The 9,647-nt window shown below is 38.5% G+C and overlaps 1 protein-coding gene across 1 annotated transcript in view; it reads right to left on the minus strand.

Annotated features, from left to right (window-relative positions):
* SLC26A4 (solute carrier family 26 member 4) overlaps positions 1-3,182 on the minus strand; it is a 62,905-nt gene extending 59,723 nt beyond the window's left edge. Inside the window, exon 1 of the mRNA XM_072653051.1 lies at positions 471-3,182. The gene's annotated coding sequence lies outside the window, so the exon portion shown is untranslated. The remainder of the gene's footprint in view (positions 1-470) is intronic.
* Positions 3,183-9,647: the final 6,465 nt, after the last annotated feature.

A 9,647-nucleotide genomic window follows, 5' to 3' on the forward strand; every position in this document is an offset into this window, starting at 1 on the left:
TCCTTCCTTTCTTCCGTGGCCGTCATCGCCCAAATGGGATAGCCTGAGTGAGTTCGGACAGCACTAGGGGCTGGCTCAGAGGTCTGGCCGGCTAACTCTCTCGCTCCCCAAGAGAGCTCGGGATACTCTTGCGCGGGTCCCCTGTGGAATTCTGGACAAACGAGGCGCTGTCCGGGTCCTGAAATTTGTGAGAGTCAGCTAGGAGGCAAGGAGTACGAGGGTAAGGAAAGGGATAAGAAGGGGACTAGACGGCGCACAATTTACGGTTCTCCTCATTCCCACTAATCTAAGATGGAGATATGATTCAACCCCCAAGTAGAACACTGTGCAGCCCTGGGAAGGGATGGACCCTTGAATCTGTTTTGCAGACAAAATCGCCTGCAGTGAGTCCTCGCCCCGTGGGACTCTACTTCCAAAAGCGGTGCTATTCCTACCCACCCCCACCCCCCCGCCCTGGTTTCTCCTCCTACCTCAGCGGCTATAGCCCAGGTTAGCTCGTTCAAGGTGGTCCCGCACCCGACAGAACGAAGTCTGTGATGCTTTTCTTTCAGGTACCTTCACCTTTCCCCTCTCACCCACTCACTGTACGGGAAGACTGCGGCAGCCCTGCTCTCTACTGGACAGCCAGAGATCTCACCTGCTCCTTATACTGCCCCTCCCGGAATGTCCCTGGGGATAGGCCCTTTGAGTGCATTTATATAGTATGCAGAAGGCGGGTGGAACGTTTATTTATGGAGAAACAGATATCTCGGTTAAAAACAACAACAACAACAACAACGAAAAACCAAACTCGGGAGATCCCACCAAGACCTCCTCTACTCACCTGCCTAAGGGAAAAAAATCCTGCCCCTCCTTTTTCCCTCTAGTTTTCCACTGTTGTGACTCAGAGTCTCCCCTGTAGGCTCAGGGCTTGGAAACTGTCAGATGCTGGGGGCACCTGACATGGGACAACAGAGAAGGAAAGATGAAGAAAATGATCAAGACGTTAGGGTCACCTGGGAATATAGGCCTTTTCTCCCAGGTTCCATCTTTTTCTGGATTCTTTTACCCAGGTAGAGTGGTAGACACCAAGTGGAGAAGTGAAACTAGTTGACGAAAAGGCAAGTCTAGGTGAAATTTTTTTCTGTTTGGAATTTGGGTCACAGAATCAGATAACTTCAGAACTGTGCCTTAAAGATCATTTAGTCCAACCCCTTCATTGAAAAAGAGGACATTAGTCACAGCTTGGCTATATATCATACATACATATATAAAATGTATTTATACATGGCTATGTCTATATATATCTACATCTAGAGAGAAACTTCTCTCTGGTGTTCACTCTTTCCTAAATTCCCTGATCCTCTTTATATCTTTGCATTCATCTTTGTATTTCTATTCAAATGCACAATTATGATATGAAAAGGAGAAAGCACATTGAATAACCTTGACACAGGGTTAAATAGAATACACTAGAACACATATGGAAGATAGAAATCAGAAGGTAGGAAAGTAAAGGAAGGAGGGGAGTGGGTAGGAACATCCTTATTCGAATCAAATTTTGTCTTTAGGTCTGGAAAATTCTGTATCTTAGCACCACCTGCTGTTTCATGAATTAGATGAAGAAATACTTTGGTTTGGTCTGACCTCAACATTACTATGGTATAATAAATATCCTGTACATGCTGTCTGTAAAAATTATAAAAGTATATAATCAGTAGTGCTTGATAAATGGTGATTCTTCAGGTCAGCTTTCAGACTACAAGGCACAGCACAATTTCCAGGGAAAAAATTGAAGACTTGTCCTAATTATATAGAAGGACCTGGAAGATATGTCAATTTGATGCTTTTTTTCTCTCTCTTTGGAAAACTTTGTAACAAGTCATGGTTCACTGGGTAAGGGGTAAGATTCAGAAAGGAAAGTAACATCAAAACAAAAGATACCCATAAAAATAAGATTTTTATTAAGTCAGTTGAAGCCCCAAAATAGTTTTCATTCATTTGGGAAAAAGTTACAGAGAGTAAGAGATAAATAGAGACGGTCAAAAAGGGAGGAGGAGAGACATAGCAAGGGGTTTGAATGTTTTCACAAGGCTTTGTAGGCAGAAAGTTTTTTATGATTCTCAAAAAAGATTAGGTGAATAGAATTTAGAACTATAAGGGATCTTGGGATGATCTAATCCAATTTTCTCATTTTTATAGATCTAGAAATTGAAGTCCAGTGACTTGCCCAAAGACACAAAGGGAGTAAGTAGAGAAAGTCAGAAAAACTCATGTCCTTTGACTCTAAGTTGGTCTTTCCTTTCTACCACAATGGCTTTCATTCCATAGTATTCTCTCCTACCAATAATGATATATATGTCCTTAAAACGTATATATATTGTTGCTATTTGTCCTTCACTTTCAAAGAGGACCATGACATGAGAAAAATGATGTCATGATTTGCAGGTGAATTGGATTTAAGTGAGGGAGGGCTATGTAAGATCTCCAACCTCACTCTCTCCTCCAGAGTCATCTGGATTCAGTGGCAAGATATAGATTATGATGACTTGAGATAGCCCTGGATAAAGTGTGAGACCTTAGCCTTTTTAAGCTAAGGTCTTTCTGAGTTCTCACTTTGATTGATGCAACACCCATTCAGTGATTAAAGCTAGTTAAGAAAAGAGTCAAGGAATGGCCCTTTCACCTAATAAAAAAAATCATTCTGGGAGGGGAAGATCTTCTGGGTTTCTGGCCAAAACAGAAATAATTACTATTTATATTCACTCTGAGCCATCCTCCCAAACAATGACCATTAAAAGGTGCTTGGACTGGGACCTATTGTTGGCCAATCAATGAGAGCCAGGGTGAATTCAGTTTAGGGCACCATCTTAAGAAAGAAATCTAGCCAGTAAACCCCAAGATATCTTCTACCAACAACATTTACATTCCTTTGGGCAGAGCATCTCTAGATAAGGGCATGTTACCCCACGTAACAGAGGGAGAGGAAGAAGGGGAGAGGAGGGAAAGGAGGAGGAAAAAAGAGGAGGGGAAGAAAGGGAAGAGAAGAAGGAAGGAAGGAAGGAAGGAAGGAAGGAAGAAAAGAAGAAATGAAGCAATGAATGAGCTGAACTGCCCAACTGGAACTGCCCAGTTGAGTTCCCAGTGGGGCATCTCGGACTACTTACAGGTTGTTCTTTGTCCTTCATTCTCACAGAGGACCTTGACATCAGGAAGGTGATGCCATGACTTGCAAGTGAATTGGATTTAAGTGAAGGAGGGCTGTGCAAGGTCATCAGCCTCACTTTCTCCTCTGGAGACATCTAAGTCCAGTGGCAAGATATAGATCAGGAAAACTGGAGATGGCACCCTTAAAATGTATATTGACTAATAAAAGGCGACATGAACTAAATAAAAAGGTATATATGTCACATTATTACATATTATTATCATTAAACAATAAATAATTATTAAATGCTTACTATGTGCCAGACACTGTGCTAAAACTCTAGGGGTAAAAAGACAGAAAAAATAACACCTTCCCTCAAGATATTTACACTGCAATGGAAGAAACAACATGTTCATATATAGTTATATACAAAATAAATACAAAACATATAAAAGATAACCTTAGAGGAAAAGGCATTAGTATATACATCATCATAGTATATATATAAATTTATACACACACCTGAGTGATAAAAACTTTATGTTTTTGCCTAAGTATATAATCCTGCGTCAGACTACAGTAGTCACATAAGACTGAGTGCATAGTCTATGATAGAATATCATAGTAGATACTATGTATTTTCCAGACATAAGACTAGCCATTTGTGAGTTGTAGGAAAAGTTCAAAAATTGCACTTATCTGTGGAATCAAGCCTTCACTATAAAGTTTCAACTTGACTTAGTATGGAGTAAATTTCAATATCCTTGAGATGAATTTTATGGCCTTATAAATGGGCAACTCAGTAACTCAAAGGACCCATGGTTTTATCAGCACAGGAAATTCCTTCCACTGATAAAGGTCACAACCCAACTATGACTTAGCTGTTGTTTGTCCTTCATTTTCAAAGAGGGTCAATGTCATCAAGGAATGATATCTTGACTTGTTCATGAATTTTACTTAAACGAGGCAGGGTTACACAAAGTGACCAGCCTCACTGTTTCTTCCAATCAGAAGTCCAATGGCTAGACAAAAGTCAGGATGACTGGCAATGGCTCAGGATGCAGTGGATGACCTTGGTGTCTTCCATGTCTGACCAAGCTCTAATCAGTCCACAATGCCTGCTTCAGTTGCCTTCATGGAGGTTGAAACAAATTGTCTTTATCTGCCCATTCTGTTGGGGGGTCGGGGATGGGGGTGGAAAGTCTTCATATGCTTGGGGTAGACACCTCTTACTTCACCAATGGGGTTGAGGTCTGTTGGTTACCGTCAACCTGGTTTAGGATACTCATCGTCCCTGAACACTCCATACACCCCTGTGATTTACTAGACAACTAAGTAGGACACAAAGCACAATGAGATTAAATGACTTCTCTTGGGTCACTGAGTGTCAGATGCAGAATTTGGGGCTGACTCTAAATCCAGCCACTTAGAGAGCCATGAAATGAGGCAGCTGGGTGACTCAGTGGATAGAGGATTAGACCTTGAGTCAGGAAGACCTAAGTTCAAATCTGGCCTCAGACACTAACTAGCTGTCTGACCCTGGGCAAGTCACTTAACTTCTATTTGCCTTAATCTACTGTAGAAGGAAATGGCAAGCCACTTCATTATCTTTGCCATGAAAACCCCATGGAAAGCTCTGGCATGATATGGTTCATAGAGTCCAAAGAGTAAAGCATGACTGGATGGCTGAACAACAACGACAGAGGGCCATGATCTCTAGTTGCCTCTTAAATATGGGCATTTATAAAAATGTCCTTCAGGTCTTCCTCTTCCTCCTACACACATTTGTGTTGTGTCTCAGGTGACTGTCTACCTGGAATGTAAGTTCATTGTGATTAAGGATTATTTCATTATTTGTACTATATACTTAGCATATAGCACAAGGCCAGGCACATTATTAGATTCTTAATTCATTGATTGAATACTTCCCTTCCCCTACTCCTGATTCTAGTATACTCTATATATTTGGATACACATATTTTGTGCAAGTGTGCATCCATCCCATCTAACAAAACACGTTGCTATATCACAATCTGAAAATCAATGAGAGAATCACCTGCCCCCTTTATTAGATAATTTAAAAGATCAATCATGATTTTAGATGATTTAGCCCAATAAATGAGACAGATCACTATGCTTCTAGGCATGAGGAGGCAGTGAAGGGGAAAAATCAAAAAGTCACCTACACTAAAAAAGAAAGCATATTCTGAGAGAATCTGAGCCCTGCTTTTCTATTTAAAATACTCTTTCTGCATTTATCTGTTTAGTAATTTACAAAAAATCATAGTATAATAGATATAGAGATAAAAGGTCTTTCATATATTAAATATAAGAAGGTCATAATAAAATTGTCCTGTTTGTTTATGTATACTTCTGAACTTCTTTGAAAAAAAAACACTTGTTTTTACATCCCCTTAATTTATTTTTATGTTGTATTATATCTTTATTTATTTTGTTAAATGCCTTCCAGTTACATTTATCTATTTTTAATATTCAGTTTTTAGAATTTTGAGTTTCAAATTCTCTCTCAGCCTTTAGCTCCCCCTTTACCCATTGAGAAGGCAAGCAATATGATACTCATTATATATAGGAAGTTGTGCAGAACATTTTCATATTAGTCACATTGTCCCTCCAAAAGCAAGAAAAATAAAGGAAGTAGAAAAAGTATGCTTTGATCTGCATTCATAGTTCATCAGTACTCTCTCTGGAAGTTAATAGTTTTTTCATCATGAGTCCTTTGGAATTGTCTTGGATCATTGTATTGATTAGAGTAGCTAATTCTTTCACAGTTGATCATCATTACAGTACTACTGCTGCTACTGCATGCAATATTCTCCTGATTCTACTCACTTCACTTTGAATCACTTCATGTAAGTCTTTTCAGGTTTTTCTGAAACCATCCTGCTTGTCATTTCTTACAGCACAATAGTGTTCCATCACTATCATAAACCACAGCCAAATGATGAGCATCCTCTCAGTTTCTAATTCTTTGCCCTCACAAAAAGAGCTGCTATAAATATATTTGTACATGTAGTATCTTTTACTTTTTCTTTAACCACTTTGGGCTACAGACTTAGTAGTAGTATTGCTGGGTCAGAGTATGCACAGTTTTATAGCCCTTTGGACATAGTTCCAAATTGTTCTTCAGAATGGTTGAACCAGTTCACAACTCCACCAATACCAACACCTGTGTGTACAATAGGTACACATTAGCGTACCTATTTTTCCACAGTCCCTTGAGTATTAGTTGTTTTCCTTTTCTATCTTGTTAGTTAAACTCACAGGTATGAGAGGGTACCTCAGAGTTATTTTGATATGAATTTCTCCAATCATTAGTGACAGCATTTTTATATGACTATAGCTAGCTTCAATTTTTCTTTTGAAAACTGCCTGTTCATATTCTTTGACCATTTATTAATTAGTAAATAGTCTTTATTTTTGTAAATTTCTCAGTCCCCTATCTTATTTAAGAAATGAGACTTTTATCAGTGAATCTGAACCAACTCTGTATTACTAGTATAAATCTCACCTCATTGTAGTAAATGATTTTTGTGATATATTGTTGTAATTTCCTTGCTAGTATTTTATTTAAAATATTTGCATCAATATTCATTCAAATAAGTATCAGCACCATAGTTGTGTCAAAAAAAGGAATTTAGTCAAAAAAGAAATTTCTTTGTCCATTTTTTTCCCAAAAAGCTTATATGATATTGGGATTAATTGTTTTTAAATGTGTGGTAGAATTCACTTGTGAATCCATCTGGTTCCATTTGCATGTCATGGCATCACCTCCATGATGTCACGGTCCTCTTTGAGATCAAAGGACAAACAACAACACACTGCTTACAACTACTGTTCACTGATTATTCTTGTCCAAGTCATACATACTGATGGACAGTGGGCTGTACATAGAATTACATATTATAATCTGAGTAATATTCACTTTTCATCACTTGTTCATTCTCCAGATTTCACTTGATCCTTGTGCTACCTCCTCCTTCAGTCCCTGTAGCCTCCTTCTTCCATTAGTGAGTTCCTGCCAGGACCTGCAGTTGGGAGAAGTACTCAGACCAGCCAGACCCTCATTTTCTGGACCTAGACACTCCCTATGCCCTTGCATGCATTTCCCTCTCCATACATTTCTCAGCTCCCCTTTTACGTATCATCTCCCACCCTACTGATTTCCTCGACCTCATCACTGTAACAAGTAAAATCAGCTATGAAACTCACTCCTCATCATATCCCAGGCCCTGAGACTCCACCCTTCCTATGAATGGAGAGGATAAAGGGTGGTTTTTGGAGGACTCCTCCTAGACTGTCCATTTAAGAAAGGGGCCAAGTGTAGTCACCTCTTCATGTTCCATCTGGATGCAGGTCTTTATCCCATTTCCCTCTCTTTTTATTTGTTGTCTTTCCCCTTTACACTGTGAGATTCTTGAGGGCACAAACTGTTTCTATTTCTTATTTGTTTGTTTGTTTTATTTTTTACATTATGAATGCTTAGCACAGTTGCCTGGCATGTAGCAGATGTTTAAACCATGTTCATTGACTGACTAATATTAGGATGTAAGCTCCTTGAGAACAGAAACTCTCTTTCTTTTTTTCCTTCTTCTTTTTTTTTTTTGCTGTATTGTATCTCAAGCAGTCAGTCAATAAACATATATTAAAGAGCTACTATGTGCTAAGCACTGTGCTAATAGCTGAGGATACAACTACAAGTAAAAATAAAGATAGTCCCTGCCCTCAAGGAACTTATGATTTAATAGGGGGAAACAACACACAAAAGGAAGCTGAAAAGGAGTGGGGAACATATATTGGTGAATTCCAAAGAAATTCACAAATCGTGTAGGTGGTAGGAAATGGGGAGAAGACTATACTGAGCTCACTCTTTAAATAGAGGCTCTGGAGTCCATAGCCTGTCTTCCAGAGCAAGGGTCCAATTACAGGGACAGAGGGAACTGACGAGATGTGAGCGTCAGGCAGATTCAATCTTACTGGTGTTGAGTTTCCTGGGGAAGGAAAGTATGATGGGAAGGTCTAACCGAATTCCAAGCAATTAGCACATAGAAAGGGCTTAAGAAATGGTTGTTGACTAACTGACTTTCACCAGGCAATCTCTTTCTGAATGCAATGGACTTAACTATGACACTGTGCAGTGTGAACAGGGTTTGATGAGATTCGTATGTCACTTAACGAGAGTAATATTTGGAAAATCTTGACATTGATAAAGAAGCTTTCTATTTAATTCTGCGCTGGACATCCTCAGATGAATCTATGGCTTTGTTTTATGCCTTGCCTGATGCTGATTCTCAGCAGATTGTTGAACAAAATTATCTCCATGTTTGCATCTGTCAGGGAATGTACATACTTTTAATATATGCACGGGAAATATCTTGTTTGAGGGAGAGTCTGTAAAGTAATATTTTATTTTACTGAGACAAATAACATGTTTTTAAGTCAACAAACAAGAGACCCAGGATAATCTTATATCTTCTATGCCTCTTAGTCAATTGTGTGATAGTGAAAGTGTAGCTCATTGCCAAATAGCATCATTGGAAGAATATTGATTTTAAAGAGATGGCCTTTCAGGACAGTGTACAGTTTAGGGGCAAGCAAGTCTCTTCCAGGAAGAACAAAAGTTGTGCAGACATTAATTTAGCAGCCTTACAGATTTCTATTAGAGTAAACAACACCTCTTTATAGGTAAAGGGAAAAGTTTCTGAATTTGGCATTTTTTTAAAACACAGAAGAGTAGGAAGTGATAACAGCTTGCTCCATACACCCAATTTACTTTCTATATTAAACATTGTGGATTACTCATTTTTTATGCTTTATAAACTAATCTTCACCTGTTTTATGAAGAGGTGGGTGGTTTTTATTCATCAAAATAGAATCATTTCCAGAAGTCTTTTCCAAAAAGATGGATGTGTCATATCAAAATAAATGGCAATCATAATTATTTTTACTCTCTAGTATTAATTTATCACTTTCTTATTATTAACTTAATATTGGTAGAGTGCTCTAAAGTGCACTTGGTTAGACGTCCTTTAGATATATTGGATGCAGGAGACTCTATTGTTAAATCTGCCAATTCCCAAGTGTGTTCTTTTGCATGTGTGTATGCTTTGGGGTGTGTTTGCTTCTTCATGGGTCTTTCAAAACCAAAGCTTTTATTTTAGATACTGGAATGGCTCTTTCTATTTTTACTAGACAAGAGATGAAGGATTTCTGCAATGTTAACTAATTATATATTTATACAGAATTTAAAAGAAGTTGCTCTTAGGATAAAATATAAACTCCTTTGTTAAGTATTTAAAACTCTTCTCTAGTTTATCTATCACACGCAGTTAGATGCCACAGTGGATAGACATTGGGCCTGGAGTCAGGAAGACTCATCTTCTTGAGTTCAAATCCAGTCTCAGACACTTCCTAACTGTCTGACTTTGGGCAAGTCACTTAATACTGTTTGCCTCAGTTTCCTCATCTGTAAAATGAGCTGGAGATGGAAATAGTAAACCAC

The sequence above is a fragment of the Notamacropus eugenii genome, chromosome 3 (genome assembly GCF_028372415.1).
Source record: "Notamacropus eugenii isolate mMacEug1 chromosome 3, mMacEug1.pri_v2, whole genome shotgun sequence".
Lineage (NCBI taxonomy): Eukaryota > Metazoa > Chordata > Mammalia > Diprotodontia > Macropodidae > Notamacropus > Notamacropus eugenii.